At 38.0% G+C, this 15042-nt stretch overlaps 1 protein-coding gene across 3 annotated transcripts in view; it reads left to right on the forward strand.

The window, feature by feature from the left end:
* The first annotated feature begins 3 nt into the window (after window positions 1-3).
* Window positions 4-15042, forward strand: part of LOC109480493 (protein NDRG3-like) — a 33664-nt gene continuing 18625 nt past the window's right edge. Inside the window, exon 1 of one of the 3 annotated variants that reach the window (XM_019782696.1) lies at window positions 4-121. The gene's annotated coding sequence lies outside the window, so the exon portion shown is untranslated. Of the gene's footprint in view, window positions 123-15042 lie in introns of all 3 variants that reach the window. The other 2 variants (XM_019782698.1, XM_019782697.1) reach the window with 2 other exon arrangements.

Below are 15042 nucleotides of genomic sequence, written 5' to 3' on the forward strand. Positions count from 1 at the left end.
TAGTATCGTCCATTGGTTGACCTCCAGACGACAATCGAGGTCGCACGTTGGGGATTGTGAGGTAGTGGGCAGTTTACGTGCGGATTTTTCTTCATACAGAAACGGGCCAGGAGGTAAAAAAGGTGAGATAAAATTTACCTATGATTCCTCTTTTCTAGTTAATCCTTTTGAATTTTCCTCTACTTATTCAGGACGAATTTGGGCTGTCCTTTTATAGGTCTGTTCTTATGGGGAGGGGGGTGGTGAACAAAATTTTATGAGGGCTGATCATGACGCAGTAGGAAATTATACGAAGACTGAATAATGAAGGCTGATTGATTGCGAGTAAAATTTAAGCTCGAAAATGAAGGGGTAAAAATAGGTTATAGTTTGGAAAGGGTTCATCTTGGTGATAGAAATTTATGTACTCTAAAAAGTGATTTGAAAGGATGTCTATATACATGTATAAGACTAACAGCTAGCTAGCTAGTAGGCAGTTGGGGCTGTACTATGTCATTTTTATACAGTCTAATAAATCAAATCAAGAGCACCTTGTATAACCTCTATATTAGTACATGTAAGTGTGTACTTGCCCTGTCCTCTAGATTGTAGGTGGTTTGGCCTTGGACTTGGAACATTACTATTAATTAGAGGGGTGTCTACGTGCAAGTATATATCTTGTAAATAATCCTATGCCATGTTATTACACAGCAATACTTAAGTCTCCACTAGACTCCTTCACAGGCTGCATAAATACTAGTAGTAGAAATTGGCCTAAAAATCAATGCAGCTGGCTGCCAGCGAACTACTAACTTAACATCTGGAGGCATGGAGGAGACTAGCAATTATAGGGTTGGGGTTTTGTGCGCGTGAAAAATTTGCGCGCGCGTGAAAAATCTGCGCGTGAAAATATGCAAATTAGGCAATTCCCAGGGGGTCTTGGACATTTTTGGGAATCTTAATTTTATCTTTATCTTCCACGCGCAAATTTTAACCTTTTTTGCGCGTGAAAACTTCACATTTGAACAAGTCCCATGGGATTTGCACATCCATCCTTAATTTCATCTTTTCTCAAGCATATTCTTCCTACGCGCAATTTTAAACTTTTTTGCGCGTGAAAACTTCACGTTTTTTGAACAAGTTTCTCAAGCATATTCTTCCACGCGCAAATTTTAACCTTTTTTGCGCGTGAAAACTTTACATTTGATCAAGTCCCTTGGGATTTGCACTTCATCTTTTGTCAAGCATATTTGTCCATTCTATATGGAATGTCTGCATGTGAAGCATTCAATGCATGTGAAAAAATATATATAGCTTATTCTCACTCATTAAAAGTATGCAGAAAGTACAACACAATACACAAAGAACTCTTTTTGTGTAATTTATTGCCCTTTATTCATCTTAATGTGACATTTTGTCCTTTCCTTAGCTGATGAGGACAAATACAGTAAACAGAGAAGACATCCATGTCAACATGTTAACATCAATGTTACTTTGAAACACTTGAAGTGTAGTGAAGTCTTTAAGTCATTCTGTCAATGTACAAACCTCTTGTAGACTGACTACTTTCACCAATAACTCAAGCTCAGCTGAGCTTGTAATGTGAATGTCCTTCACTTAATCAAGTTATAGTCTTACATATAGTAAAAATATTGCTATTTCACATGATTCATCAAGTCATATCAAGTCATTTCTATTGTAATCAGCTATTGGATATACTCTATACTAAGTTGAAATCACTATAGTAACGGTCCGTAAGTTCAAATAATATGCATTTATTTACAGCCTGCAGAGTACACAAAAATATGTTCAGTTTTAATAGTGATAAAATAGCTTGCAAGACACAAGGTTGACATTATACTGTGGATACATTGTACAGATTGTGCATCACAAGCAAAAATAAAGATACTTATTTTGTTTGAAAGGTTAGATATAAATCACAATGATGAACAGGATGACAAAGTAATTTGTAAATCTGTCACCTAACTACCTACTTCACGTCAGCTAAATTATATATATTAATAATAATAATAATATACATATATGGCTACATAATATGTGACATGAAGTAATCCTAAAATCCCATCAACTTGCAATGATGATTGGAGGTGAAAAAAGATCTCGAATTTTGTTTAAGACTAAGAGGCCATGGGAATGCCCCTGTCCTTTAACTTCTCAACATCTCCAGGGTAAAGTTTACATGAGTCAGAAGCACAATACACTTCTTGTGGTGGACAAGTCAAATCACTCATCTGGGGCTTAACTGAAATACAATTGAATTTTGCACAAAAGAAAAATTTTCTTTGTACAACATTGTGTTGGGGAGTGATCCACAGTGCATTCACAGAAATATAAAGCATAGATTTAATCATTGATGATTTCCGACACCCTACACATGTAGCTTTACTGTCTTTTTCAAGCCTGCCAGCCGTCCACCTAACAGGAGTAAAAGGTCTGTTTTTCTTGTAAGCAACAAACAGAGCCTCCTGCTCAACAGGTTCCAGTTGGACTCTCTGATTCTGAGGTTTATTCTGTCCTTCCCCCTCCCCCCTACTTTCATTATCAGAATGTTGATCATTTGTTTTTGATTGTTTTTTAACATGACTCAACATCTTTTGAAGTTCACTTTTTGTTAGTCCTATCTGCCAGGTAATGAAATTATCTGCATTTAATTTGAAAACATACTCATACAACCATAGTATGTGCTTGCAAAGTTGCTTGCCATTGTATTTTTTAAAGAAGGGACAGGAACAGTTTGGGGTTCGGCTAATTACTGTGTCATATAGACCGTTCGTTACTTTATTGAAAATTTTGTACTTCAGTTCTGACACCTCAACAATAAGATTGCTAATAGATATGCTGTTAGCATTTTGTTTAACCCTCTGAACTGTCTCTTTGTGCAGTTTGCTAGGACATTTTCTATAGTTGTATGGGCGCTTTTCTTTTGCTTTTCCAGAATTAGTCTTGTCCAGATTGTCTGGAGATTTTTCATCTGAATCTGTGGAGTCAATAGTTCTTCTCTCATGGCATGTTTTCTTGGAATAGCTTGAGTTAGTAGCATCTCCATGCTTTCTTTTTCTTTGTTTATCTGGCCGATGTGAACTTCTTTCATCAGGGACAAAAGTGTCATCATATTCCCCTTCACATGCCTTACCAAACTCATCATCATCATAAATATTAAATAATGTTTCGCCATATGCTCTGGCTCTGTTCTGTTGATCTGCATGTTCCCTGGCCTGTCTTGTTTTGCTGTCTGGACCGGTACCTCCACTGAAACTACCTCCTTCCAACTGTTTTAGTTCCCGGTCTGTTATTATCATCTCTGCCACATCGTCATAAGCAGCATCAACCAGGGACAGATTATTAGAGCCAGATCTTGTGTATCGAGAGTTATAAGATTCAGAAAGGTTCATATTTGGAACATTTATTTTTGGCCGAAAAGCATTAAATACATGAAACCGACGTTCGTGCCACCACTGCAGCCATTTTTTTAAAACCTCTTCTCGTCTTGGTCTTCTGTTAATGAAGTTCTGTAACCTACGATAAAGTTCAAAATAGCCTTCAGGTGAAGGGGTTTTAAGTATTTCTTTTGCTCTGTTTGTAAATTTCTCTCCATCATCCTGGCCAAGCCTCCTAGCATGAAGATGCACAGACTGCATATAATGAAATTTGCAGGACACTCTGTTACCGGTATTTCTAAAGACTTTTTCAAGAGCAACCCAGTTCGCACCACCTTCATCACACATCCATCCTACAGGATTAAAAATATAGGTTTTGTTCTGAGAGAGGGTTTGCAGTGCCTCATTGAACAGTGTCCAGAGAAGGACGACAGCTTCTGTATCCTCCTCTCCTTCTATGTCTAACGTAGCTAATTTAACAATTTTCCGAAGCAATTCACTGTATATATGTATTCCAAGGCAAATATATCCTCTACACCGACCACGTTTTCCATCGAAGAAAACATACTCTTGTTGCAAAGGAGAATATGGACCTTTTTGATCCATACTGATGGCCATTTTACATAAAACCCTGGATGTTTTAAAAACAAAACTTCTTGATTTATTCACTCGGCCATCGTTAGCTTTAAAAATATAAAATGAGTCAAGCTTATCAAGTTTAGCTTTTAGACTAGCCACTGCATCAAAGCTATGTCCAAGTGGGTGTGACTCACGAGAACATTTTTTCTTTTCTCGTTTCAACATTTCATAATCGAGTACATCATCAACTATGTCTTCAATTTTCTCCCAGGAGTCATTTCTGATTGCATCTACTACTGTTTGTCTTTGAGCTGCTCTTGGGCCACATTTGGGATTCTTCAAAAATTCTTTGGTTGTCTTTGGTAACTGCCTTCGCTTTGACACTGAAGGAACACATGTATGCATACCAGAATGCTTCACAATAATATAATTTTCTCCTGGGAAAAATTCAACAATTTTCTGTGCATTACAAACTATAAACAGTCCCTTTTCTCCACATATTTGACAAGCGGCAATACCATCACTCCATTCTTTGAAAAGTAGTCTGTTTTCCTTGCTGAATTGAATTTTGTAATGACACTTACTATTTTCACAGAAAAAAGAACCTTTGCATGACATAAGTCTTCTTATTTTACAGCGTTTGGTTGGCGCTGTTGACGATCTGCCCCAGTTTCTACCATCACTTGGCGTTTGATATTTCGTATTTCCTGGCTGTAATGGAAGTTTATAAATCTTTTTTCCATTGATATCATAAGGTAAATCATTAACATCTTGGATTTCAGTGTCTTGAGACATCTCACTACTAGAAGGATTGTACTTGTATGAACCACTATTACTTTTCTCCTTGTGCGACCCTTTTTTTGTATTCTCTGCATCCACTTCTAAATCCGAACTTGAAGAAATTACTACAGTGTCTGCTTCACCTTTGAAATGTGCATGACTACTGGAAGTGGTGCTGGGAAATTTTTTAGTTTTATGCTTCTTTCTTCTGTTTCTCTTGCGTTTGTCCCCTGTCGATGTACATGTAATACTGTTTGTATCTGTTTCTGGTTCCTTGGTTAGGTGGACTTGCTCTGTGCAGGAAACCGAGCTTGAGGAAAGATTATGACAATCATTATAGTTGTGTTTAAATTTTCCTTGATTATCTACTAATACTTCCAATACGTCTCTTTTTTCAATACATTTAAGCAGACTTAAAGAATACTGGTTACATACAGCTTTAAGTTCTTTTAAAGTATAGCTGTCTAGCTCTTGATATAACTCTACACTACTACATGTTTGTGTTTTTGAAAGAATTTGTACAATAGGATTTTCCAGTACAGGTTTCACCTTGTCACCTGTACATGTTAAGTTAAATTCTGAATCACTTGTAATATCAAAACTTTCATCATCTAAGTTCATATCAGCATCAGATGAAGAGGAGTCAGAGATAATAAAAACATTTGCTCTCTTTCTATGTCCAAACTTGGAATCGTCAGATGATTCCTGAATATTACATTCAAAACTTTTTGACTGAATCAAAACAGGATCATCAACATCAGAGGCTTCAGAACTTAGGATGTTAACTTGTTGAGATTCTGCCCCTGCCTTGTCATTGTTAAGATTTGAAGATAGATGATCTTTACAGCATTTAAATCTTTCTTGACTTTTTATCAAAACTTCCAAAATGTCTTGTTTCTCTATGCAATGAAGCAGGCTTAGAGATTTATACCTACAAACAGCTTTTAGCTCTTTTAAGCTGTACCTACCAAGTTCTTGATGTAACATCTCGCTACTTTGTGTTTTAGAAAGAATTTCTATGATAGGATTATTATCATTTACTCTGATACAGTTCACTTGTTCTTCTACATGTTTCATCATGTCTTTCACCCAAAAAGCATTGGGATACAATTCCAGGGCATCATTTAGTAGAAACAGTGATACCTCGAAGACACAGTTGATACAGGCAGTTTCAGCTTCCTGCAAAGTTTTGTTAAATGTATTCCACTGTTGCTTAATAGTCTTAGTGGTGACAACATCATAATGATGGTGTGCTCTGTCATACAATAACTCAATTGTGACATCTTTGCTTGTTCCTTTTGTTGGGGGCACTACGAGTGTTCTCTGTTTGTATTGTATGATATTTATAGTGATGCCTGTTACATTTGCTATTGCATGGAATAAGCAGTCAACAGCTGACGAGGAGTAATCTCCATACATTTTGTAAGCTTCTAAATCTTTCTCAAAGTCTCCAACTAGTTTATAAAAAGTATGATTTTCCTGTAACTCCATGATGGCATCTTCTATTAACTGCTTATACCCACCTACATAATGCACATCATGGACAGCACTAAGTGCTACAGTACAAGCATGTGCCATACAATAACCATCCTTTGGTATTTCTATTGTGCACCTGTCTGTTTCTTCCAGCCATGTGTGGTCAATCTCCTCATCCATTACACAAACTTCTTTACTAACTGTAAGGGCACACAGCAAGCAAGATACAAAAAGGACTTTGTCATCACCATAAGAGTGCTCCTCGCAAACAATACTTTCAAGCTCTGTCTCATCTTCTAGCAAGTGTTTCTTAAAAATGACAATTTCCAACATCTCTTCAAGGGTTGTAATAACATCAGGTTTGATGACAAAGTCGTTAGTACCTTTTACAATAGGCTCTATCAATATCAGATGCTGATTGCACTCCTTCACCTGGAATACTTCACCCTCTGTGAAGAGACCTGACGCACTCTTGTGAACCTCTGTCAGAACAACAGGGATTCCTTGTGCGAGATGCGAAGGAATGTCCCTCCATGCGATGTTGGACACCTTTCTGTACAACTCCACATCATCTCTGACAACCACCTCACCTGAAAACCTCCGGTTGTACATGGCCTCATCCATCCTGATGATGTCGTTGTTACCAAAGGTAACATTGTCGTTGTGTTTGGCCACAGCAGACTTCAGAGCCTCGGCTTCCTCCAGAAATGTGACAATCTCAGACTTGCTGAGATTTTCCACATTCAGTGCTGTAGGGAGGACTTCGTGGAACCGTTCCACCAGGTACCATGCCTTCTCTCCCTGTAAGGTACAAGTGACAATACTTTCACTTATCTGACCTTACCTACATGTACAGTGTATCATGCACAATAAACCAATCTGGATCGAACACATCAAACAGGCCGAAGGATAGAGGCTTCTTCTTGTTTTCTTTGTGAGACTGAAATTGTGACATTGGATGCACTTTCAAGTGAATGAAATATATTCTGTTATTCTTGAAGTTGTTTATGAAGCCATCATTATTATATTGTCTGTGTTTGCATATATCACAAAGGACTAAAACATTTTGGGGCATTCCTGTCCACCAACACTTCTGAGTGAGAAAATTTTGTCCCCACTGCAATACCTCTGTCACTCCTCAAACAATTCTACCTCAATTTATCCTACCACTGCCAAAAAAACTAGGTGCATATTATGATGAATTATGCTCACATTTGATACTATTCAAACACCAGTAGCATAGAAAAAAAGACTCAGTGGATGTCACTATGATTACTTTACATTCCAGCCCAAGTATTTGCTTCTTTTTCAATCTACATGATTGTTGCAAGTTACTTTTCACCTATTCATCCAAAATCTAGCATGTGGCAAACTGGAGCCAGCAGACATGTTGCATATTTGTTACACTGTCTCTGTTGCATGTTGTAACCAAACTCGGATCAAGAGATTTTTAACATTCCCTGGCAGGATTCACACCTTTCGTAAAAAAGGATGTACTAGTACATGTATTCTCAGGTATATGTAAGTACATCCTTTTTTACTACAATTGTAAATGATGTAATTTTTAGTAGCCTGGAATCCAGCCTTGTTAGCTTTAGTCTGATTCCCAATATCCTCTACCCCGCCAAGGCTGGACACCAGGCTAATTTTCAGAAAAACACATGTAACTAGGCTGGGTTAGCCTCCTTCGCAGACCTGTTGGACGGCGGTGTTATTTTTTTTTGGAGAGTGACGCAAGTTATGCCGCGGAGGGACGATTTTGCCACGGAGGGAGTTTTGCCACGGAGAGAAGGTTTTGCGCCTCCTCCGCGGCATAACTCGCGTCGCTCTCCGAAAAAAAATAACGCCGCTGTCCAACAGGTCTGCGAAGAAGGCTAAGGCTGGGTACCATCCTGGTTAGTTTACGTCCACGAAATTTCAAAATTTTAAACATCATTAATGTTTTTAAAAATGCAAAGCACTGTGTACCTTAGCCTGGGTGCCAGACCCATAGTACACTGGACACAAAGTATCTCAATGAGCAAACTTTGTGTCCAGTGTACTATGGGTCTGGCACCCAGGCTATGTGTACTTAAACATGTTTGGCAGATTTGAGCAGGGATTTTCAATGGTTACACTTTCTTGCTAGTTGTGTCTGCCAAAAATACCAAAGGAATTTGGAACAGCGTACCTTGTCTTCTGTGGCGGTTAAGATCTCGTGCCACATTTTGGCAATGAAGGCACTGACTTCATAGTCAGGTGTACTGGAGTCTTGCACAGCTCTACGGCTAGGGTGATTCTTTACAGCCCACCTCCTATGGTGAGAAGAAATGGAAGGAGGAATTTAGAAATAAAGGAGTACTAAAGTCCAGAAGGGAGTGATATTTTCCGGTAGATTACAGTATGCTGCAATGAATGTATAACTAGCCGGCTTTTTACATAATTTCGAGTGGACGACTTACGCGGCGCATGTTTGTAAAGCGACATCAATGTTATTTTTCCCCATGCTGAACCACAATCCACACATCCGGGAACTCCGGATTACGCAATACTAATACACTTCAAGTCAACATAAACATTTTCGGGGAAAATAATAGGAGACAAGCACGCGATTATTGAAAACTTGCTAAATACTTCGCTTGACCTCTATTTTGGATGCTATGATATCAGGATGTCTTAAATGCACTGCAGTGAGCTACCAGTTTCTTCATGCGCGTTTTTATTTTCTCAAGTTATTTGCATGTAAATATTACAAGTTATTTGCATGTAAATATTACTTGAACAGATATTTAGATTTCGCCACTTATGAAAAAGATACTTAGATTACTCCGTTTTTTCATCGTCAATATTTTCGGCATAAATTATGAGGGGCGATAAGGACACCAAGAAGGGCAAAGATTGGTAAGATACCAAAGAACATTCAACAGTACGATTCTTTCTTATCGCCCCCGAAATGAGGTCTGTAACATACTTTCTTGTTTAAAACATAGACATCAATGGGGTAGCATGGTGTATTCTGGGATAGTTTTGAGGGTATTTGGAGAGTTTTCCGTGGATTCGATGCATTTTAAGACTTGAGCGCATAATGGGCATTTTATTGTATACTGTAAAGTAATATGCATTTTTCAGTTCCTAAAAATAATGTCTGTCGGAGTATAACACTCCCTTCTGGACTTTAGTACTCCTTTAACCTCAGAGTGCACATACCACAGGCTCCTTTTCTGTAGTCTCCAATTCCAAGTTCTAATTTGATAAATGATATCGATAAGCATGCATGTAAACTTGACCGTTAGCATTTGCCAATGCATTAAGTTCAAGCCATACTCTACACTACACTTCATATTACTCTACTCAGATACAACAATAATGTATGTAGTCACTCAGACAGGTACATTTGTACAATATGGCACTTACTTGTACATCTTCTGCACATCCCTTCTCTCAGAAACGTCTGGCTTGCTTGAACTGGCCACACTTCTCACTTCTTGGAAAGGCAGCAGTTTCCGCATTGTTAAGGGGAGACCGGTTTTAAGTTGTAACCATTGCTCCCGCTTTTTCTCCACCTTGAGCAAGCAACTGATTGCGGCTGACATTTTGTCAAATAAAAAATACAACACGCCGAAACTTTCTCCCAGGAACAAAATGCAAGGTGCTCTTCCTAAGACTCCAGAAGATGGAATGGTGGTTTTGAAGATGCCACTGGATATATATAAGGGGGTAGCTGTATTCCATGGGGAATATTATGTCCCCCAACTGTATGAATAGGCTCTTGTCTTTTGAGTTGCAATTTTCATGGGTGATTTTAACCATAGGGTTCAGATTTGCTGAACTCCAGCAGAACTAATCTTAACCAGTTGCAGGACAGTACCACATGGTCTCACAGAATTCCCCCTGTTCAACAACACTGTCATATTTCAACAGACTTTTCATTGAAACTTAAATTTCAAAAAGTTACTTACTTTAGAAGTTTAGTGACTGCTAGGTCCCCCCAGCCAATATGCAAACTACACTGGCATGGTAAAAAATCAATGATCATACAGGAAAAGCATTGATATTTTTTTTTATTCTGTGTCAAGAAAATGGACCATACATTACGTGAAAATTGTCTTCGAGATCATGGTATCATAGATTATGTAACACTGTTTCATGCTATACCTCTTACATGGAAGAATCTAATTAGAAATCATATAGGCCCAATCCCCTGTGAAACACCAAATCTCAGCACGCTTACCCCCCACATTTTTGATGGTAAAACAAGTAAAAGAAATTTTAATCAGAAACAAGTACAAGAAATTTTAATCAGAAACATCTGTAAATTCATATATAGTACTTTTATATGTACACAGACAAGGAGCCCAGCTGTTATAAAAAATGGCATTCCCAATTTCCAACTGTAACTTTTACATGGGAAAAAATCTCAGACCTGTAAAGACACTAAGTTAGCAGAACTCAACTACAAACTGTTACATCGAATATTACCATGTGCCTACAATTTACACAAATCGAGTATCAAAGATGATAATAGACAACTATTTGATTCAACATGTACACTATGTAACAGTGGAGATGGGGAAAATTATGAGCACATGTTTCTGAGGTGTAAAAGACTTGGTAACTTTTGGGACTTTCTAAATAACCTTGTACCTATCCCGGACACAAACATTACCTACCAGGAGATTATTATATTTGGAAAAATAGATCAGTCAATAACCACTCATGATCTAAATCTAAAGAACAGAATATTTACAATGACTGTAGCCAAATGGACAATTTTTAAAACTTGGGTATGGCTAAGAAAAAACCCAAACCTGTATATCACTGACCTCTTCAGTATCATTGACAGAAATAACAAACACACCCATATCTAAGAATAGTTCCTCTACTGTATTGGGTCAGGTCTTCTTGATTTGATACATTTGTTGCTGTTTTTTGTTTTATCTATGCCCCCTCTAAGTAAAAAGGTTATACATGTAGGTTATGTTCCTATGGAAAATGCTGTTTCAGAGAGCTGCTGTTAGCTGTAAGATTTTAGGCTATGAAAGGTAATCTACTGGTATATATAGGATGCGAAGAATATGTCACCCGCTAGCCATATTTTAAGAAGGCCATTGCTGTTTGTAAAAATGGAACCTATGCGCCAAGCAGATAATTTATCTATAAAATACTAACTGTTAATACTGGTAATAGTGTCTGAAACATTTATACAAAAGTTTGGCTTAAATATTAATTGGTGCTTACGAGTCTCTTCAAAGAAAACAAAAGATCCTATACACTTGTATATATACTGTAAGATTGAAGTGCAGCAAAGTTGTAAATACTGTTTTTATGAATAAAGTATACATGTTGAAAAAAAAATAGCTCATTGGGCTGGGAAGGAAGTAATTCACACATCCCTGTTAAGTACAGGGTAGACTGCCTGGGCATCAGGCATTCATGCCTTACCAGAAAAGAGTCACTAGTGTCCAGCAGTGAAATATAAAAAAATACAGAAGACAGAACAGTCGTATTACTTAGCACCTACTTATGTTGAACACTTGTTACATGTAAACCGTTGTGGTGAAGTGGAAAAATGATGGCAGGTATTCTTCTCCATTGTTACTCGTTGTTCAGCTGCAAGCCCTGCAGCTTCAAACAGAGGAACCCTAGCCCCTCCTCGTGACAGCCTGTGAAGAAGAACGTTACACACATTTAGCATTATGAGTGCTGGACCATTGTACCTTGGACTAGAAGTGATATCCTTGAAATTATCTGACAGGGCAACCATAGGACTTACAGTTACAATAGATTTCTGATTGTAATTAGAGTCACTATCTGCTACGCCAATCACTTCCTTTTGCTATAGCTCTTAAAATTTGTTTTTTCAACTTTAACTTTAACTTAAGATTGTATAATTCGTCAACCGAAAGGGTTAACATCATTTGGTGAAGGTATGAGGTCGTGTAACTCTTGTCTTATGATTGAGGTAATGGGGATTGGGATGAAAAGAAAACGAATAACATACGTTTGAATTCTACAACTGCCTCCCTCCATTTTGCCTTGGCCCAGGCTCTAGTCAAGGGGTCAGGATGGTCGCACAGCAGTTCGAGCCTGTTCAGAATCCTGTTCTCCTCTCCCCACTTCCTCTCCTCCTCCATCTCCTTCTTGTATTTCTGTGTCTCAGCATCGTCCTCCTGATGATTCAAAATGTATAGTTTAATTTGTTGTGAGGTAAATGAAAGAGAATGCAGGTTACTGCTGATCTACAGCAACATTAACTTAAAGCTGGCCTGGAGTGGACAAAGGCATTGTAAATGCATTATGATTTTTAGCTTAGCAGTGTTGAAAAAAACCACTCTCGCACTCTCTCAAAAAAGTCATGTTTTGTATGCGAGGCTACACTTTATAAAGCAGCCTAAATTTAGCAAATTAACTACGACAATAGTTTGCTGCCTTTTGAAGCCAGATAGCAAACAAAGGCCCTCTTCTAATCTAGTAAGCTCGCTCCTTCCTGGGCACCATAAACATAATCGTTGGAAGTAAAGTAGAAATCATGTGCATCCAAAGGAAAATTTCCCTCACTGGTGTCACCAGACTCAAATATTCTACCCCTCCTTGAGATTTTGCTTCCAAAGTTATTTTTTTGCTACTTCTATACACTACACTTAGATATGTTCCTTTTCTTGATACGTGTAAATGTACCAGTACATGTGTATATAATGGGTGGACAGAAGTACTTCCATAGATACATGTATTGATGCCTAAACTAATGGCTTTTGAGGTGATGTCATGAATACAAGATATATGATTCACCCTGCCCATTCTAAATTTCCAGTTTTTTGTGCTGCACCAAAAAATTGCATTGTTTTCATATATGCCCATGAATTTTTGGAAACCTACTGTGGAAATTAAGCTGTCATTTTTTGGTAATCATCAAGTTAGATGGTTTCCTAAAAAATTGCCAGAAAAAAACGTTCGTTGATTTTTCGACCCTAAAAATCAACTTTTAGTCAGTTGAAATGTCATACTTCTCACTTCATGAACACCACTTTGCCATATTGATTTGTTTGTTCCCAGTTTGTTCCATTACATGTGGATTTAGAGTGACAATCTTCCTGGAGTCATAGTGAGGTTACTAAGCCTGGGTGCCAGAGCCACAGCACCACTAGGCTCAATGTTATCCTGTGTGCACAGTTTGCCAAGCCTCCATCCGGGTGATTTGAAGTGAATCCAAAGACTAAGATAGTGTTAGGCAAGATACAAACCAGGCACATCTTAAGTTCTGAGCCATTCTAGAGTAGAGTAGAGTAGATCATTCTGCCATTATGCTGTTCTGTCTGTGTTAGCTCAGCCAGTAATAGTCTTTTGTATAGAAAAGAATTATCATCCAATTGTGATAACATCTTTTAAAAAAGACTTGCCTGGTTGTCGTCTTGTCTTTTGTCTTCCTGAACTGTCTCTTCTATCCAGGCACTTTCATCAAAACAGCTTTCTGTAAAATCAGAAGACACAGGAGTTAGTCAGACTGACAGTATCAGGCTAGTTGCAATCCACAAAATTCCCAGGAAATATATCCCATTGATCACAACTATTATTCGCACAGGAACTTAGCCTTGCCATCCAAGCTGCAAGGTTTACAAAAAAAAAAAAAATTATGTGACCTTCCACATAGCTCCGAAAATTCTGACAGACATGACTTATCCAAATACTGTACATTGAATTCACCTAGTCAAACAAGATAAGGGAATAAAAGACTTACCAGCACTGTGGTTTTCGGACTTGCGACTTGTTGATGATGAAGACATTCTGATAGAATGAGGCTGGTTCCACTGGTTCCTGAGGTTTTTGTAGAGATTTTTTGCCCCAAGGTGCCATAAAAATTCCCCATGCTTCCAGATTGTATCTCACACATTTCTCATATTAATTTGTCATTTGCCACTATTTGTTTGTACTGCGCGCAGATGGTCATGGCATCTGTCATGCGTTCATCTAGTACCCTACACTCTAAAACTGGAGAAATAAACAAATTTTAAACTTGACCAGAGTAGAGAAGGCTAGACTCTGCCCGCTCCTTCTAGTCCAAACCTACGTAGACAAAAATCTCCAAACTTTGACCTTTACATTTTAAGAGAAAAAAGGATACTTTAGGGACTATAATGTACAGGCCATGCAGGTGCCACTTAATCCAGATTTTTTAGGCTTAATACACTCAAGGAGCTTCCATATATATATATATATATATATATATACTCTACACAATGGCATTTCTCCATTTCCAATTCACTTTACTACTGTACTAGAGTTCAATGTTTCTCCTAATCCACATTTTGGATTTCAAATGTTAAAGTACATCCCCACCCCCAACGCTAATTACAGTCACAGGTTAATTACATGGTTTACAGTAAAAGGGATCATGTTTGTGGGTACAAATGTATTTAACTTCATGGTAGGAGTGTTCCAATCCCCTGGCCACGTGAATCTTGTACTTTAGTATACTCATACTCGAGTCATAGTGTTGGCCAACTTCCCTTGACATTACAACTCACAGCCACTGTGAAAAGGAGTTACAGTGGACTCCACAGCTTCAAGTCTGCAAGTGCATAACCGGTAACTGACACGTCTTATGGGTTTGGACCCCAAGCCAAACGGTTAGAAGATTATAATATAAAGGTATTCGAATGGGACTCCTTTTTTTTCAATTCAATTTTAAATACTACATAAGACCACGTACATTAGACTTTTAGCTTACATTAAATGGGGTTATGAAGCAATGTTGATTGATGTTTAATCATGAGCTATGCTAGCCTGGGTGCCAGACCCATAGCACACTGGACACAAAGTATCTTAGTGAGCAGCCCTGCTTTAACTGAGATAC

The sequence above is a fragment of the Branchiostoma belcheri genome, unplaced genomic scaffold (assembly GCF_001625305.1).
Source record: "Branchiostoma belcheri isolate BF01 breed outbred unplaced genomic scaffold, Haploidv18h27 scaffold51, whole genome shotgun sequence".
NCBI lineage: Eukaryota > Metazoa > Chordata > Leptocardii > Amphioxiformes > Branchiostomatidae > Branchiostoma > Branchiostoma belcheri.